Source organism: Delphinus delphis, chromosome 17 (assembly GCF_949987515.2).
Source record: "Delphinus delphis chromosome 17, mDelDel1.2, whole genome shotgun sequence".
NCBI lineage: Eukaryota > Metazoa > Chordata > Mammalia > Artiodactyla > Delphinidae > Delphinus > Delphinus delphis.
In genome coordinates, this window is record NC_082699.1 from 51,767,654 (window position 1) to 51,787,902 (window position 20,249).

The 20,249-nt window shown below is 33.8% G+C and overlaps 1 long non-coding RNA gene across 1 annotated transcript in view; it reads left to right on the plus strand.

Annotated features, from left to right (window-relative positions):
* The first annotated feature begins 6,581 nt into the window (after positions 1–6,581).
* The window catches only part of LOC138414315 (uncharacterized), a 311,603-nt gene continuing 297,935 nt past the window's right edge, over positions 6,582–20,249 (plus strand). The window contains exon 1 of the long non-coding RNA XR_011246763.1: positions 6,582–6,692. This is a non-coding gene — a long non-coding RNA (uncharacterized lncRNA). The remainder of the gene's footprint in view (positions 6,693–20,249) is intronic.

A 20,249-nucleotide genomic window follows, 5' to 3' on the forward strand; every position in this document is an offset into this window, starting at 1 on the left:
TGAATAAATTGAACTCTGTAAAAAAAATTTTTTGTTCTGAGAAAGACCCTGTTAAAGAAGTGGAAAGACAAGCCATGGACAGAAAATACTTGCAAACATATTCAATAAAGGACTTGTGTCCAGAATATATAAAGAACTTTTAAGATTTAATAGAAGACAATCCAATTAGAAAATAGGCAGAAGACTTGAACAGACATTTCAACAAAGAGGCTGTGGTGGTGGCACATGAAAAGATGTTCAACATAATTAGCTATTATTAGGGAAGTGCAAGTTGCAGCTATAATGAGATACCACTGAAAACCTATTAGAATGGCTAAAATAAAACAACTCTGTGCTGATGATTATGCAAAACAATTTGGAAATGTCAAATGTTTAGCTTCTCTGGTTTTTCATATACTTTTATATTATCACATACCTTTCATTTGAAGCACTTATCATTTTAATCATTTTCAGGTGATTCCCACCCCACCCCCACCCCACCCCCCTGCTGTAGATTCTTTAATTACGTGAGGTCAGAGACCATATCTGTTTTTGCCCACTATTGTCATTCCAGTTTTTAGCATGGAAGCTACACACACACACACACACACACACACACACACGTTCATATACTCATCTCTCTCCATTTATATATTTGTATTTATTTTTGCACCCAATTGTAATAATCATAATGAGGTGTAGAAGGTATGAACGTTGCATTACAGTAGACATAGTAGAAAGCAAGAATAAATCAAGTCTTCTATACTTATTGTTTCTTAGCATAAAAATATAATTAATAATTAGAAAGATCTTGATGCCCAAAGTTAAATTAGAAACATTGCAACAGACCATTTAATCCACAAATGACCGAATTCCAATAAGGTCAATTGCATCTCTACTATTTAACATAAAAACACAAACATTATAAGAATGCACAGCTAATTTTCAAGTCTAAGTCCTGGAAAAATTCCTCTATCTCAACAAACTGCTGCCAGCAAAACAAACTTAGAGACATTAATTTGACAAATAAGTCACTAATAAGGAAATATGTACTTGCAGATGTCCAAGTAATCATGAACATCTCCAAACAGTGAATGGACAGTAACTTCGAGGAAACCTGAGTTTATGCCTAACAAACTTGAGAGATACACTACTAAAGAATCCCTAATTGCAAATTCAGTTCCTTTTTAGGCAACTTAAATATTACATGAAAACATGGATACGAATTATGTGAAAATGTGATTGTATCAGATGAATGACCCAAAAAGTTGAAGTTTATCAAAAAGCATGTTCTTTAAAAACTCTAGGTAACAATGTGTACCAAAATATCACATCAATTTAAAATCAATTTGAAGCTCTCCAGAGTGGTAACTGTAGAGTGGTTTCAAGACTTGGCCTCAAATGACAGCTGATTTTGGATCCAGTTTCACTATACTGGTCTACGTGTCATACTCGGTATGACAGAGAGAACTGGACACAACACAGCTCCACTGGTTGATAATTCCCCAATGTCCCCCCTAGTCTGACTTTAAAAAATACGGGAATAAATATGACTACAGTTCTTGTGAGGGGAATCAAAGTTGTGTGGTTCCAGATAAAAACAATTAAAGAAAACTGTCTTGCTAAAAAGAGCTTCAAGTAACATGATATATATGCTGATTTTAAAAAAAACTAATGACTTTTGGGAAATAGACATGGTGCAAAAGTTTGCATCACAAATTGTTGCATCACAAATGGCACCCAAGAGTCAGAACTCTGATGCTTGCACAAATGCAATCTTAATATTAGAATGAGAGGGAGTTCTAAAAAACAAGTTTTAAAGATGTAAAAATAGTTAAATACAATATTTTTTTTCCATGGGGTGGGAGTTACTGCTAAATATTTCATTTTTCTGCATGTGATTTCTCTAAAGTTTTTCCCACAAGACACTATTTACTAGTCTAAAGAGAATCATAATACAGTATTTTCTGTTAATTATATCCCAATTTAGCTTAGCAGCTTTAAACTTAATTTTCTATTAACAAATCTCAAATATCATTAGACTAGTTTTTGAATTAACAGTCATTGATTAGAAGTAACAAAAAATGATTTTCAATTGTATTCTTTTCCTTCTACAATCTTATAGAAGTACGCCACCTAGAGTAAATTTTGTAATTTTTAAAGTATAAAAACTGCTGGGCTGGTTTTATTCTAAACTACAAAAAGTAGGCACATTTTAATCAAAATCAAGCTAAATATTATAATGTGGAATTTTTCATATATTTTCTGTTTTGATGTGACTTTCTTAATATTACTGTATATAAAATAGACTGTTTTTCAGTAGTTCCAGATTAAGCAATTTACACAATGTGCCCTCTCGAGATGGTTAACAAATCAAGTTCAGGAGTTATCATTTTTGAAACCTGATTCAGTGACATTAGGTAATCTTAACATGCTATTACCAACTAAAATAACTATGGAAATATTTGAGACAGAATATAAATAATGAGTTTTGGATATATACATAAGTATACACACAGTACACTAGGCAATGTTAAAAATCATTGACTTTATTTTCTTTTTTCCCCCAACTTTATTGAAATATAAATGACAAATAACATTGTGTAAGTTTAAGATGTACAAAGTAATGATCAGATACACATATGTATTGCAAATTATTTACCACAATAAGGTTAAGTAACACATCCTTAACCTCATATAATTACTATTTTGTTGTTGTTACAGTGAGAACACTTAAGGTTTACTCTCACAACAACCTTCAAGTATGCAATACGGTATTGTTAACTATAATTCACACTATACATTAGATCCCCAGAAATTATTCATTTTAGAATTAAAAGTTTGTGCCCTTTGTCCAGCATCTCACCGTTTCTTCTGATCTCCAGCCTCTGGTAGCCATCAATCTATTCTCTGTTTCTATGAGTTGGACGTTTTTAGATTCCACATATAGTGAGATCATATGGTATTTGTCTTTCTCTGACTTATTTCACTTAGCTTAATGCCCTCAAAAGCCATCCATCTTGTCACAAATGGCAGGATTTCCTTCTTTTTTATGGCTGAATTATATTCCATTACATATATATATATATATATATATTCCATTGCATATATATATATATATATATATATATATATATATATATATATATACATTTTCTTTATTCATCCATTGATGGACACTTGGATTGTTTCCATGTCCTGGCTATTATGAATAATGCTGCACTGAACATGGGAGTGCAGATATCTTTTCAAGGTAGTAATTTCATTTCCTCTAGATATATATTCAGAGGTGGGATTGCTGGGTCATATGGTAGTTCTGTTTTTAATTTTTTAAAGGAATCTCCACACTGTTTTCCATTGACTGTTTCAATTTACATTTCCTACCAACAATGTACCAGGATTCCTATTTCTCCACATCCTCTCCAGCATGTGTTATCTCTGGTCTTTCTAATGATAGACATTCTAACAGGTGTGAGGTGGTATCTTATTGTGGTTCTGATTTGCATTTCCCTGTTGACTATTGATATTGAGCACTCTTAAACTTGGTGGCCACTGTATGTATGTCTTCTTTGGAAAAAGAGTTTTTGCCCATTTTTAAATTGGGTTTTCTTTCTTTCTTTTTTTGCTATTGAGGTGTGTGAGTTCCTTATATTTCTTAGGTTGCCTTTTCATTTTGTTGATTGTTTCTTTTGCTGTGCAGAAGTTTTTTAGTTTGATATAGTCTTACTTGTTGATTTTTGCTTTAGTTGCTTGTGTTTTTGGTGTCATATCCAAAAAATTATTGCCAAGACTGATGCCAAGGAGCTTTCTCAGTGTTTTCTTCTAGGTATTTTCTGTGTTTAAGGCCTTAGTCCATTTCAAGGTAATTTTTGTGAGAAGTGTAAGATAGGCATCCAGTTTCATTCTTTACATGTGGATATCCAGTTTCCCGAGCATCATTTATTGAAGAAACTATTCTTTCCCCATTGAGTATTCTTGGTTCCTTGTTAAATATTTGTTGAGCTTTTGTGCGTGGATTTATTTCTGAGAGCTCTCTATTCTGATTTATTGGTCTATGTGTCTGTTTTTATGCCAGTGCCATACTGTTTTCATTACTGCAGCTTTGTGATATAGTTTGGAATCAGGACGTGTTATGCTTCCAACTTTGTTCTTTCTCAAGATTGATTTGATTAATCAGGGTCTTTTGTGGTTCGATAGGAATTTTAGGATTGTTTTTTGTTTCTGTAAAAGTTTTCATTGGAATTTTCATAGGGATTACACTGAATCTATAGATGGCTTTGGGTAGTATAGACATTTTAACAATATTAAGTCTTCTGATCCATAAACATGGAATATCTCCCATTTATTTGTATCTTTAATTTTTTTCATCAATGTCTTATAATTTTCAGTGTACAAATCTTTCACTTTCTTGGTTAAATTTATTCCTAAGTATTTTATTATTTTTGATGCCATTGTAAATGGGATTGTTATCTTTATTTCTTATTAAGATAGTTCATTGATAGTGTATAGAAACAACTGATTTTTATATGCAGATTTTACTGAATTTATTTGTTCTCATCTGACTTGGTATCAGGATAATGCTGGCCTTCTAAAATAAGTTTGGGAGTGTTTTCTCCTCTTCCGTTTTTGGGAAGAGTTTGAGAAAAGTTGGCATTAATTATTCTTTAAATGTTTGGTAGAATTCACCAGTAAAGTCATTAGTTCCTGAGCTTTTCTTCATTAGGAGATTTTTGATTACTGATTTAATCTCCTGACTAGTATTTGGTCTGTTCAGATTTTCTGTTTCTTCCCAATTTAATTTTGGTAGGTTGTATGTTTCTAGGAATTTGTCCATTTCTTTTAGGTTGTCCAATTGTTGGTGTATGATTGTTCATAGTAGTTTCTTAGGACCCTTTGCATTTCTTTGGTATCAGTAGTAATGTCTCCTCTTTCATTTATAATTTTATTTATTTAAGTCCACTCTTCTTTTTTCTTGGAAAACCTAGCTAAAAGTTTCTGAATTTTATCTTTTTACAAAGCCAACTCTTAGTTTCACTGATTTATTTTTCTATTGTTTCCTTATTCTCTATTTCATTGTTTTCTGCACAGATCTTTATTATCTGCTTACTTCTGCTAACTTTGGGCTTAATTATTTTTCTTTTTCTAGTTCCTTGAGGTGTAAAGTTAGGATATTTATTTAAAATCTTTCTTTTTGTAATGTAAGCATTTATTGTTATGAACTTTTCTTTTGCATAGCATTTACTGCATCACATTTTGGAATGTGGTGTTTCCAATATCATATGTTTTGATACATTTTCTAACTTATCTTTGATTTCATCTTTGACTCATTAGTTTTTCAGGAGTGTATTGTTTAATTTCCACGTGTTTGTAAAATTTCCAGCTTTCCACATGTTATTGATTTCTAGTTTCGTATCATTGTGACCAAAAAAGATACTCAGTGTGGTTTCATTGTTTTAAATTTGCTGAAACTTTTGTGACCTAACATATGATCTATTCTGGAAAATGTTCCACATGCACTTGAGAATGTATATTTTGCTGCTGTTGAACGGAATGTTCCATATATGTTTTTAGGTCCTTTTGCTTTAGAGTACAGTTTAAGTTCCACATTTCCTTATAGATATTCTGTCTCCATGATATATCCATTGTTGAAAGTGAGGTATTGAAGTCTCCTCCTATTATTGTATTGCTGGCTATTATTTCTTTCACATATGTTAGCATCTGCTTAATATATTTAGGTACTCTGTGTTGGGTTCATATATATTTATAATTGTTATAGCCTCTTGATGAATTGACCCCTTTATCATTATATAATAACCTTAGTTTCCTGTTACAGTTTTTAACTTAAAGTCTATTTTGTCTGATATAAATATAGCTACCCTGCTCTCGCTTGGGTTTCATTTACATGATATATATTTTTTCATTCCTTCCCTTTGAGACTATGTGTGTCCTTGAAGTTGAAATGTGTCTCATTTAGGTATCATATAGTTGGGTCTGGGTTTTTAAAAATTCATTTAGTCACTCTATACCTTTTGATTGGAGATTTAATCCATTTACATTTAAAGAAATTATTGATAGGGACTTACTACTGTCATCTTTTTAATTGTTTTCTGGCTCTTTTGTAGTTTTTTTGTTCATTTCTTCCTTTCTGTCTTCCTTTGTAAGTTGATTATTTTCCATAGCAGTATACTTTGATTCCTTTCTTTTTATGTTGTGTGTATCTAGTATAGTTTTTTGTTTTGCATTTATCCTGAGGCTTACATAGAGCATCTTAATGGATATAGCAGTCTGTTTTAAGCTGATAACAACTTAACTTTGATTGTATACAAAACTCTACCCTTTTACTCCTCTCCCCACATTTTATGTTTTTGATGTCACAATTTATATCTTTATATTGTGTATCTATTAACAAATTATAGTAACTATAACTATATTTACTACTTTTTCCTTTAACCTTTATTGTAGAGTTAAGTGGTTAGCACACAACCATACCATAGTATTAGAGTACTTTGAATCTGACTATATACTAAACGTTACCAGTATGTTGTATATTTTAATATGTTTTCATGTTACTAATTAGCATCCTTTCATTTCAGGTTGAAGAACTCCTTTCAGCATTTCTTATAAGGCACATCTAGTGGTGATTAACTCCCTCAGCTGTTGTTTGTTAGGAAAGTGTTTATCTCACCTTCATTTCTGATGGACAACTTTGCCAGGTAAAGTATTTGTGGTTGGCAGTTTTTTTCTTTCAGCACTTTGAATGTATCATCTCACTCTCTCCCACCCTGCAAGGTTTGAGAAGTCCACTGATAACCTTATGGGGGTCCCCTTTTATGAGAGAAAAATATTTTTTCCTTCTGGCTGCTTTTACAATTCCCTCTTTGATTTTAGACAGTTTTATTATAGTGTGTCTTGGAGAAGATTGTTTTGGATTGAAATTTTGGGGTGACCTGTTAACTTAATGAATTTGGATGTCCAAATCTGTCCCCAGGTTTAAGAAATTCTCAGACATTATTTCTTTAAATAAGCTTTCTACCCCTTTCTCCCTCTGGGACTTCAATTATGCCTAGGTTGTTTCTCTTAATCTTTTACCATTAGTCCTGTAGGTTTTCTTCATGCCTTTTCATTCTCTTTTTTTTTTTTGCTTCTCACTGGATAATTTCAAATGATCTGTGTTTGGACTCACTATTTCTTTCTTCTGCTTTGTTTGTGCCATCTGCTCTTAAAGTTCTTATTGACTTTTTCAGTGCAGTCATTGTGTTCTCCAGTTCCAAAATTTTTCTTTGGCTCTTTTTCATGTTTTCTGTTTGTTGAACTTCTTATTTTTTTCTTATATTATTTTCCTGACTTCAATAATTATTTGTGTTCTCTTACAACTCTCTGAGAATCTTTATAACAATTATTTTGAATTCTTTATTGGGCAATTCCTGGATCTCCATTTCTTTGGCATCATTTACTGAAAATTTACTGTGTTCCTGTGGTGGTATCATATTTACCTGATTCTTTATGATGCCAGTAGTCTTAGATAGGTGTCTGCACTTTTGAAGAAGCAGTCACCTCTGCCAGACTTTATGGACTGACTTCAGTAAGAAAAGACCTTCACCTGTTTGGGGCCTGCTGGAACATGATGTGACCCTGGGTCTAGTGGTTCAGGGCACCAAGTGTGCGTGCATGTGGTGGCTCTGGGTCCTGTGGAGGGGTGTACCATCTCAATTGCTTGGCCAACTGGAGTACATAATATCAGAAATTATGTGGTCCTTGGTGAGCACTGTGGGGGATCTTCAGTGGCTGCGAGGGTTATTGGTTCTTCAGCTGTGCTTCCAGGTCCAGTGGCTAGGGACCAAGCCAGTGGTGGTGGCTGGAGTCAGGGGTATGTGGATCTGGGGGCCAGCTGCAGGTTCCTGTGTAACGATAGGGGCTGGTTGCAGGTACACACATAGTGATAGCGGCCAGGGCAAGCAGCGCATGCCAAGGTCAACTGGGCATACTGGCAGTTGGGGGGCCCTGGCTGTCAGCATACACTCCTGTGACTGCAAGGTCTTGCCATGGGTGCATTCAATGCAGCAAAGTTTGGTGACAGGAATCAAACTGGAGGTGTACAAGTGCACAGCTGGAGGAGCTAGCCCCAAGCATGCACATGGCATTGGGGGTCAGCCGTGGGGGTCTAAGGCTGTGTTTTGCACTCATGCAGCCACAGAGCCGGGATGCCAGTGCAGATCCCAGGTTCTGATAGGGAGGGAAGTGGGGAGTGAGGAGAGATACTCAGGCATTTGGCATCTGTAAACATGAAAACCTGTGGGGCACAAGCCAGATAAATCTGTAGGGGTTCTGTTGTGGTTGTGCTGGTTTCTTCAGTAGCAAAATCTGCTCGGGTCTTCTGTAGAGGAGTTTGCTGGGGATCATGGTCACTTCCACCGTGTGGCTGATACTGGTAGCCCTTGCCCTTCTTCCTTATTCCTAGCTGTATCTATGTCTCAGCTTCGCCAGTCTCTTGGTGGGCTGAAACTGAAGTGGATTCTTCTTATAGTGAACTGAAAGGCTGGGGAAGCTGATGACTCACCCTGCTCTCTCTTTCCCAGTGAGGGGAACTCTTTCTAGCTGGGGAGTTCCTTCCTGGCCTAGGGAGATGAGGGAGGCAAAATGAAGCTGTTCTTCCTATCCTTTTTGTGTGTTTATTCTCAGGGTTTTTGTTCCACTGTGTTGCTAAAGTTTCTTAAGTGGACTCCTGAGTTCTCCCAGAGCTGGCTTTGTTCATGGATAGCGGTCTAATTGTTGATCCTTATGGGGAGATGGAGTCTGAGGTCTCCTACTTTGCCATCGTGGTGATGTCACTCCTCAGAATTGACATTTCATAGTGAATGTGATGGGGGAAGATATCATGAAATTGAGTACAAAATATTTTAGATTTGAAACCAAGGCTATTTGGACAGTTCTATCTTATCTCTGAGACTCTATCTTATCTCTGCTTTAAAAGATCATTTTCTCTTCTAGTTTTTGTGTCTGTTGATAGGTAATGCTTGGAATTTTTGCTTTGGGAGTTCAAAATTTGAAACAGTTGTGGGCAAACGATGCTTCTTGTAACATCCCACAAGGGATCAGATTTTCTAATGAAATATCGCTTTGATTTATTTGTGTCCTTGTATAGGTGATTTCTACACTTATCCAGAGGAAAAATTCCTGCAGAGTAGAGGTCTTGTCTTCAGTTTCATTTCCTTACATTATCTAACACATACTTTTGCCACAGGGAATGCTTATAAATATTTGTTGATATCATATTTTATCTCCAAGCTAACTGAAGTCAGTGAGGAGAGTCATTCAATTGCTAAACTTTAACAGTCAAATTAGGTTATCAGACTATGAATTTAATTAGCAAAGTTTGAAAACTCTCCATGGTTTTTTTTTTTTAAATTTAGTATGGCAAATTTTATTTAAGGCATAGCAAAGCCTCCCTGATAGCAGTTATGTATTACAGAAGTTCAGAATGAAAGATTTATAAAATTTCTCAACCCACTAAAAATATAAACCAGACAGAAAAATTACCCATTGAGTAATAGTAAATGTCAGTGTTTAAAAAAAAAACTAACTTATTTTTTAGTTACAAGGGACACATGCATTTTATTTATAATATAGCTTCAAGACTTTAAATATGCTGCCCAGAATATCTTCCAGTTGCTATAGGGAGTTCTGTTATTCGTCAATGTAGGGTTTCCTACTTGGCAGCATTATGTATTTATGATGGCATCTGTGTTTGCTGGTTGTTGCATTTGCAGTGGAACTTGTATTTCAGCCAGTTGGAGAGGGAGGGAAAAAGAAAGTAAATTAAACCTGACTTCTTGGCAATGAAGTAGTAGCTTCTTATTACTTGGACCCATATATTCCAAGAACACCAAATGTAACTGCAGTTGTGTGCCATAGTTACTCTACCTATAATTGACTATATTTGCATTGTAATAAACTTGTATAATAATATTAAAACCAAAAAGTTCAAAACTAAAATATTATGTCTTGTCAGTTGACATGCACTTTTCAAGCAGAATTTTAATATGGGAAATTAGCTATTAGAATGATGCTTATTTTTTCCTGGTCAAAGAAAAATTGTCATTATCATCAATATCATTTTGTAAGCTTTCATTTACTTAAACTAAGTGAAAATCTAAATGAACTAATTAAAAAAGATTTTCCTCAACTTTTATGAGAGAAACAGAACAGAAAATAAAAGTGAACTTATTAATATGTAGAATTTCTTTTTAAAAACAACTAGTATATTTTAGAGTTAGTGTACATTTATCTCAAGCCAATATCCCAAACCCATATACATCTACCACATTAACCTGTAATATTTGATGTTCGTAAAGGTTATCTTCAGATATCCCAAGAACTACCTTTTTAATATTAAGAACCTAGAAACATCTTCTTAGCATTGATTCTTAATATACACAACCGAGAATTAACTCCTTAATGTTGACATATGAAATTATATTCGTTATAATTTCTAGGTTTGTGAATTGTGTTCATTTTAATTTATGTAATTCATTTTATTTTTTAAACACTGGCAGTCTCTGAGTCATAGTTTAGTTAAATATCTACTAAGTTAACTTTTAACTTTGTGTTTACCCCAACTGTGTTGCACAATTATATTCCCTGTTCTCTGGAAGCTTCTGAAATGGATACACTGGTGGTACCATTATGCATAAAACAGAAGTGAATATGGCGACAAAAATATAATATTTAGATCTTGCCCTCAAGATGCTTACAGTTTAGTTTGAAAGACAGTGAATAAGAATGAAAATTCTATTAGTGTATACAGGAAATAACTGTCCAGTAGAATAATATGTGAGTAATTCAGTGCCATACAGCTTCAGATGAAGATGTCATTGCAGTTCAGAAGGTTCTGTAAAAACTTGAGGGAAGGGGAGAGACTTGGCCTTGATACTGAAAGATGGGTAGTTTTAGATCAAGTGTTGGCATTCTAGGTTGGGGTAACAATTTATGCATCAGTATTAGAGAGGAGAAAACCACCTTCTAGAGGCACAGTGGCTAGGCCTTTTTTGCTAGGATGAGAGTTTAGAGAAGTAAGTATAGAGAAAGAATGGGGGGAAGTATTAATTATTGGAACAAATATTTCTCTAGCACTTTACAATTTATAAGGGATTTCTGTGTAATTCTCATTTAATCTTAAATACCTGTGATGTAGTATCTTTATTACTTCTATTTTTAAAATAAATCTAGAACTAAGGCAACTGGGAATTATTGTTACAAAATAAAAATGAACAAAATATAAATGTAAGCTTTGATAGTCTAAAGAGAAAATATAACAAAAATTAGGTTAGAGTGGAAAAAATTGTTAATCTGTTTAATCTTTCATTGTAAGGAGATGGTTTAAAGGTAAAACATATAGTTTCAAAAGTGACATCAAAGATTTTTATAATTTTTTTTCTTACCTTTAGAGAGATCTTTTACTTAGTAACCATATCTTCTGTGAAGATTAAATTTTTATGAATTTCAGTATTGCCTTCTATTTATTTAAAAAAAATTAAATTTAAAAATAATCATGATTCCACCATTTTTTCCTGAAGTTATTTATATTTGCCCTTCTGAAGGACTCCTTTGCAAGCTGTACATGTGTGTAAGAATGTTCAATAAAAGTTGGCAATGATTATTTTGGGATGATGGAATAGTAGTAGATTTTTTAATTTCTTCCTGGCACTTTTCAGTGTACTTTCTGAACCAAATATGCATCATTTTTTTTTTCTAAAACATTAAAGGCTTTATTCTTAAAATTTAAAAATTCCATACAAGTGCTGTTCTGAGGAATATACTTTGGGAATCACTGATGTAGATAATTATTTCCTAACCTTTTTGGATGAATGATCTCTTTCACAATAATATATGATTTTGCCAACTCAGGAATTTAAAAAATTATTTTCTGATTTTCCTATGGCATGTAACAAAGTAATTTAGCAAAAAGTTTTCATAATTATTTTATTTTATTCTCATGATGACATAAGAGAAAATGTTGCTACCTATTAGTATGTCTTCACAAATATAGCATTGATGATAGTGGTTTTTTTTTTTTTGCGGTATGTGGGTCTCTCACTGTTGTGGCCTCTCCCGCTGTGGAGCACAGGCTCCGGACGCGCAGTCCCAGCGGCCATGGCCCACGGGCCCAGCCGCTCCACGGCATGTGGGATCTTCCCAGACCGGGGCACGAACCTGTGACCCCTGCATCGGCAGGCGGACTCTCAACCACTGCGCCACCAGGGAAGTCATGATGATAGTGGTTTTCATTACCAGTTAAAATAAGGCCAGATTGGATATAATCATCACAGTCATTTATTTTATTAGCAGTGCTTTTTGAGGTACAAGAAATACTGGTGCACTTTTAAAGAATTTTGATCAGACAGATTGAACTAATGGGTCTGAAGATCATTTTGAGGCAAATTTGCACATTTATCATGTTTTTACTCATTAATGTGTATTTTATTATTTTCTTGTGTTATCTTTCTTCAACCAATGACTGATTATGGGTATAAACTAGGTAATAAGGGACCAAAAACAGATGATTTAAAACTAAGCAATGATTAATACCTTCGTGATGACTGGTAATGCTTTGCTGAGTTATAAACTGACAGTGTCTATGTATGGAGGCCCTTCCTCTGATTTCCAATACTCACTGTACATTCTTACAGCACTTGCACTCCTAGGCTCTCCAGATTTCATTTTAGATGGATATTTTTTAAAAATTATTAACGTATTAAGTAGATACTGAAACAGATAACATTGTTAATTTAACATCATGATTCCTTATAAGACCTTTGTGAACCCATGATGATTACTATTTGGGAAATGGCCATACAGAAACTGATATAGGCATAGGCTTCCATGTAATTCTTAAGGAAAAGAGAGAATTTAGAAAGGAGAGTAGAAAGTTAGGTATTAAAGTTTAAGGCTTACTAAAATTTGGGGAGTGGAAGAAGAAAAAATAGTAGAGGATAGAGAACTAAGGAAATACAATTACAGAGGAATAACCATTGAATGAATGACATTACATACTTTATCTCATTTCATACTCAGTTTAAATGAGAAAGTTACAACTACGAAAGATGAATAATTTTCCCCCAGTCACCCAATAAATGGTAGAGCAATGATGATTCAAAGCAAGATCTGTAATAAAGTTCATGCTTTATCCTCCTCAGCATTCCATCTCTCTCATTCAGATATGTCAGAAGAGAATCAGAAGAAGGATGATACAATAAAAATTAAAGGAAGAATTTTAACAAGAAAGTATTCTGCATTAGATATGGCAGGGGTGTCAGGCAAAAAGAGATCTCAGAAAAGATCACTGGAACTGGCAGAGGCCTTGAAGGGCCAGGTCTAACATCCAGAAAAGGCAAAGCCATATTCTATGGAGTTAAGGGGACTTTCTCTGTTAACACAAGACTTGTGCTTTATGCTACTAGTGTGGTATCTTGCTCATTTTTCCTGGTATCCCTAAGGCTTAGCATAGCATTTTGCCTACAGTAGGCACCAGGCTAAGATCTTGCAAATGTATGACTGATGTAGGTTATAGGTCTAAAAGGTCTTGAAACAGTCTGGTGGATGTTGAAGATCCAAAGGGTGATGGCACTCTGAAGGGCGATCCACAGAAGGACTGATGATTTGAAGATGGTGGTAAATGAACATAATATGATGTTAAATGGTGAAAAACAAAGATGGGTGGTATACAAATCATTGGGACCTGCTTCTGGGGACCAAGAAGGTTGTGCCTCTCCCTTACTCTGTCTCTTCCTAGCCACTGTGAATCAGTAATACCACCAAAACCCACAAGTTTGGATGAAGTTGGGGGGGGCGTGTCACAGAAATTTTGGTCTATTTTATTTTTTTTTTTTTTATTTTTGGTCTATTTTAAATTGATGACAACTTAAAATTTTAAAGAACTTGTTGTATAAAAATGGACTAACGATGATAAACGTTTTTACAATAGGTGAAGAAAAAACATTTAGTATAATAACATACACATTTATGAATTTAAAAAATCAATGAAAATTGGGCAAAGTACATGAACTCGTCATTTAAAGAAGGAGGTACTTAGCAAAATACAGTTCAATAAATATTTATTGAATAAAAAGTAGGCTATGGTAGAATTAGATTTATACCATAAGAAGGAGAAAAAACAAGTAGCTTGATTACCAAGAGCTTTGTATGTCATACTTTGGAGCATGGAATTTATCCTGTAGATGGTTTGAGTCTACTAAAGTGTGTCCACATTGAAGTAACTATTTTATTAGCACTGTAGTTAATGTACTCAAAACAGACTTGAGCTAGTGGAGAAAGGAGGTAGGCAGAGTAGCTCAAGTGAGAAAAAAAATGAAACTATGGTAAGGATAAAAGGAATGAGAAAAAATGGACAGATTTATGAAATATTAAAACTTGTTTTCTAAATAAACTTTTTTTCTTCCAGTTTTATTGAGCTATAATTGACATATAGCACTGTGTAAGTTTAAAGTGTACTGCATAATGATTTGACTTAACAAGCATCATGAAATGGTTACCACAATAAGTTTAGTGAATATCCATCATCTTATATAGATACAAAATTAAAGAAATAGAAAAAATGTTTTTTCCTTGTGATGAGAGCTCTTAGGATTTACTCTCTTAGCAGCTTTCATATATAAGATACAGCTGTGTTCATTATATTTCTCATGTTGCAAATTATATCCCTAGTACTTATTTATCTTACCACTAGACGTTTGTACCTTTTGACCACCTTCATCCAATTCCCCCTTCCTACCGCTTCTGGTAACCACAAATTTGATCTCTTTTTTCTGAGTTTGTTTGTTTGTTTTAAACATAGTAAGACCTGATGAAATGAATATGGTAGAAGGTAAGGGATAACAGGGAGTCTAGGAAAAATTCTATTTTTCTCAATAACTTGTGTGACTAGCTTGATGATAAAATGCTTGATAGGAAGTAAACAGGGTATAACGTGTTTATTATAAATTTTTGAAATTGAAAAGCTTCTTTTAAATATAATTTTAAATATTTTTTATTAAGGACTTTAAAAAAGTTTTTTAGAGCACTTTTAGGTTTACAACAAAATTGAGAGGAAGGTATAGAGATTTCCCATATGCCCGTTGCCCCTACATATGCATAGCCATCCCTCATCTCTCACCAGAATGGTACACTCATTACCAAGAATGAACCTACATTGACATCATAATCACCCAAAGTCCATAGTTTACCTTAGGGTTCAGTCTTGGTGTTGTAGATTCTATGGGTTTAGACAAAAATATTATGACATATATCCATCATTGTAATATCATATAGAATATTTTCTCTGCCCTGAAAATCCTCTGTGCTCTGCCTATTTATCACCCCCTTCCTCTGACCCCTGGCAACCACTGATTTTTTGTCTCCATTGTTTTTCCTTTTCCAGAATGTTTTATTTTTTTAATTTGGAGGTATATGGAGTTATGAATTTTTATGTTAGTCAATTAGTTGTATGTGTAATGCCATCCATTCTCCAAACTAGAATCACAAATAAGATAAAACTTGGATAAAAATTTTAAAATTGCTTGTAAGACTGCATGTTTATTAATACTATAGTCATATCAGAAATAGATATGGAAAGATATTTCCCTGAAGTGTGATTGAAAATACAGTTGTTAAGATTCTGGCCATTAGATTTAGTTCTGGTTGATGTTTAAAATAAAAAAATACTTTTATTAATTTCACATAAAAAGGTTAGAAGGGGTCAGGTGTCATTTAATATTTCCCTTTTGTATCAGGTAATGCAATTTTTGAGTTAGAGGTTCTTTATTGTAACATAGTATCTTTCCTCTGTGTAGAAGTTCATGTTAACCATAGAAGATAAAGAAGCTCATTGCAGATTAATATAGAATTTTCTATGTAAAAAATTTTAAAATTCAGTTTTTATGATACATGGAAATGCTTTCAGTCTGTAAAACATTTTGAAAAATTCATTAAACATGAAAATATATACTGAATTATGATCAGTGTCTTCTGCTTAGGCATTGCCACTTACCCAGATCTTCTAGAAAGGTAATTCATAGAAATTCTATTTGTGCACATTCAAATTTGACTTGATTTAGAATATTATAAAATAGAGGAGACTGAATAAAAGAAGAAAAAGAACACCAATTTGTGGCACAAATATAAATGATGACATTATATTACAAGATTAACAAACAGCTTCATTTAATTTTAGATTTTGGTACAACACTTAAAACATTGCTATGGCTCAAAGTAAGTTATTGAATCTGGGTAGCAAGGAAATAAAGAAAATTATTAGCATTGTAACAAAGCCCTGAAACAAAATGTCATTTGGAAAATAGCAAGCTGGCGATATGCCAGGGAAGGAAAAAAATTAGAAACACAAATGTTCCATCAGAGTCTTGGTTTTGAAAATGAATAAAAGAAGTAAATATATTGCCATTTAAGTGTTATACTTATTAGACCTTCATTTCTAAAGAACAAATGACAAAAATAGGATCTGGATTTTTATAGAGTGGGAATAGGAGCTACTGCTCCCTTTCCATTTTAAGTTTGGAAAGTCTCTCAATAATCTAGGATTGTTTCATTTTGCGTTTAAAGTTCGGGTAGGCCAGCCTAAACTAACAAATTACATCAAAGGTAAATCTGGAACAGACTAATGTTATTTAGGACCTACGTTATCATATTATATTTCAAATGTAGTAATCTTCCACTTTTACATACACCAAAAACTGCATATTATTGTTTCGAAATAGCAGAGCAGAAAGTTTTGTAGGTTAAGGCTACAAAGTGAACAAAGTAAAAAACTCATTCAGGGACAACCTTACTTCCCAATATGGTAAAAATAAAATTTTGTTTTGTAACAAATTGTATTGCTTATAGAAAACATTCTGCACCACAAAGCTCTATCTTTTTAATAGTTTAAATTCCCAATGAACAAAGATATTAGTAGGAAAGGAACTCAACAGTACTAAAATCCTTTGAACCTGAGGTAAGAGGTAGAATCTGATTGTACCTATGGTGAAGATGGCCTCCTTAGCTTATCAGGTGTTTTAAGTGTCACTGATTATTTTTCTCTTGCTAAATCTCTAAACACATCTCTGATTTGCTATGGTGTTAGCTGAATTTTTAGGATTATTTAGTTTCACTTTAATCAGTTGAGGACTTAACTACAAATACAGCTTCTTCTTTGATGAGTCAGTAACTGGTTCTTGCATCTTCAAATCTAAGAGTTCTGTTCTCCTGTCATTTGCTTGCCTGACAGTTTTATGCACAGTATGATTTAGTTAAAAGGATATTTAGCATTGTGGTTGATTTGTATTGCATGAAATAAGATAGTCAGCTGGTGGAAGCCAATCAGGCCACACATACTGTATTTAATACTTAAATACTGAACCTTTATGGTACATATAGCTGTTTTGGAAGTTGCCAAACAAGTCACACAGCCTACGTGCAACAGACTGGGTGTGGTATAAAATGGCCTGAGCTTTCCAAATTTCCTGGCTTTTTTTCCTCTTTTTGGATTACACTAAAACAATTTCCTTCAGGATTGAAGCATCTGGCTAGCTCTTATAGTTTCTTTTTTTCTTATGATTAAGGAAGAAAGATTGATTCAGGGGAAAAAAAGCTATGGCTCAACCCAAAGTCTGTGCTAAGGATAGACCTCAGTGGCACATTTTTGTGACATAAAATTTTACGTTAGGCATGCAAATTATTGATTTGATTTTGATTTTCTCAATTTGCCAATGATTCTATTTCAATATGGGGCCTCTACCTAGTGACGTTTAAAGTAATTCTTTACTGTAATACCCTATAGCTGGGAAAATCACCCAGCTTTACTCTGCACAAAAAATAAAGCTTCTCCATGCCCATGATGCTAGATCTATCACACTCATGATGAATTACTGTTGCTTTTGGTAGCACGAAAAACCACAGTCTATTTTTCCTCTCAAGTGGCAGGTCTCTCCTCACTTTTCCTTTTTCTGATTTTAATTCTCTCCCAGCTGCTTATCTCTTCTAATTGTTAACCTTTCCTTAATTATAGGAATCAGCAATGTGCTTTTTGTCAGAACTTTGTTCCTTTAGTGAAATAACAGTCATCAGAAACAGTCACCTTTGGACATTCACATGTGTGTTTACTTATAAAATCAGTTATTATTAAATCAATACATTTGATTTCAAATAGATGAGACTTGTTACGATAACTAAGCAGAACCCTAGTTATTGAAATTGCTTCTTATGTACAATACAGCTTTACCTCTCAAAAAATCAGCCTTCTAACAACATCTAAAAAAACACTGGCAGAGGAGATAAATAAAAGCATTGTGTACTTCAGTGATTCCCTGACAGTCCTTTTGTTCTACGCTAGATATAGCAACCCTTGGTTTATTAGAGGCCATTTACTGGTTTTGTTTGTTCGTTTGTTGGTTTTCAGAAGCTTGAGACAGTGTACCTGTACCAATGTACTGCCAGATAAGCAGTGTAGGCCTGGTTTAGCAACATGTACTGACTAAATCAGTTTAGCCTTTCACTGTAGCAAAGGAGCATAGTCATACACAGTATAGAACTGCAGACTCAACATCACAGATCTATAAGCAGTGGAACAGAGTTAAAACAGGATGTATTCTACAACGTGGAAAGCAAGAAAGTTGAGTTTACCATTAAAGGAAGATGGAGACCTGGATGTATATTTCTGGAGATTAGTTACTCTAAACCACCCTTTGAACAGATTTTTAAAAGTTGGATAAAATAAAATCTTATGTATATTTTTTATATATATTACATGTATTATGTATATACTTTTTTTTTGCATTGATGACCTGGCAAAGCAGCCAAATCCAAAAACAGAGTAAACCAGGAACCATAAAAGATAAGTGCCAAACCTAGTTTTGTTCTGAGGATTTCTGCTGAATCCTGAAATACTGGGTTTCCATTTGACAGCTTCTTGGGCCATGGGGGATACTAGTTAAAACTGAAGATCCACCTATGGAAGGAAACCTACCTAATAGGATACCCCTACACAAAGCTGAGATGTATAGGAGTGAAATAAAGATGGAAACACCAAGGAAATTCTCCAGTAATGCTAGGTAAGTGAAGAATAAGTAAACATTTCCTTGAGAATATATAAGTACAAACTGGCCCCTCAATGGGTCTGAAAAGCCTCAAGGAGTTTAGTGGAGAGCTTAGCTTAGAATGTTTCCAGCTGGTAATGCCCCCAGATGACTGGCGGAAACAAATGAAAATTATTTGGAGGAATTCCAACTTCAGTTTAGGCCTCAACCACCAAGGAAAATGAACTTTCATGGTAAAAAAATCATAAAGCACCCAAGGAGACAAGACATCATAAATGAGAATCTACCAAAACAATCAAAACAATAGACCTCCCAAAACTATAAACACTGGAATTATGAGACAGAATGTACAATCATGGTTAATATGATTAAAGAGATAGAAGCTTGAAAACATAAATAGGTAACAAGTAGATTTGAAAATAACTAAATAGAAATTCTAGAAATTATTAACATAATAATTAAAAACAGTGAAAAGATTAACCATCAGATTAGACGCAGCAGAAAAGAGAATTGGTGAAGTAATTTCTGAAGAACTTATCTAAACTACAGTCCAGAGAGAAGTGAAAAACATGATAGAGAAGTTAATAGCTGTGGAGAATTAAGGAAGAATATACTTTTTATCAGAGTTCTAGAAGGAGATTATAGAGTCAATGGGAAAGAGTATTCAAAAAGAATTCCTCAGAATTATTGAAAGACAGTAATCCTCACTCAAATCAAGAAAACCAAATAAATACCAAGATTAAATTAAGAATTTCTCTTCATCAAAAATCACCATAAAGAAATCGAAAGATAAGTTACTGGGAGCCAATACTTGCAATCCATATAACCAACAAGGGATTAGTATCTCTCCAGAATACATATATAACATGTATTGTATATACTAGTATGTATAATAAAAATAAAAATTATAATATGTTTATATAGTAGAGAATAATACATGTTATTGTGAATTAATCAGAAAACTACACAGAGAGCAGCTCCATCTAGTAATTCAGGTTATAAACTTCCAAATTATCTTAAACATGCCTCTGAATTATCCTAAACATCCCCCCTGTGTATCTATATCCAATATCTCCCAAGTCCTTGTGATTCTGTCTGAACTGTCTTCTAAATAGTCCCCTTTCCTTCTGGCTTCACTGACAATAACTTGGTTTAAGTCTTTATTACATTCCCTTTAACCTAGGGGAA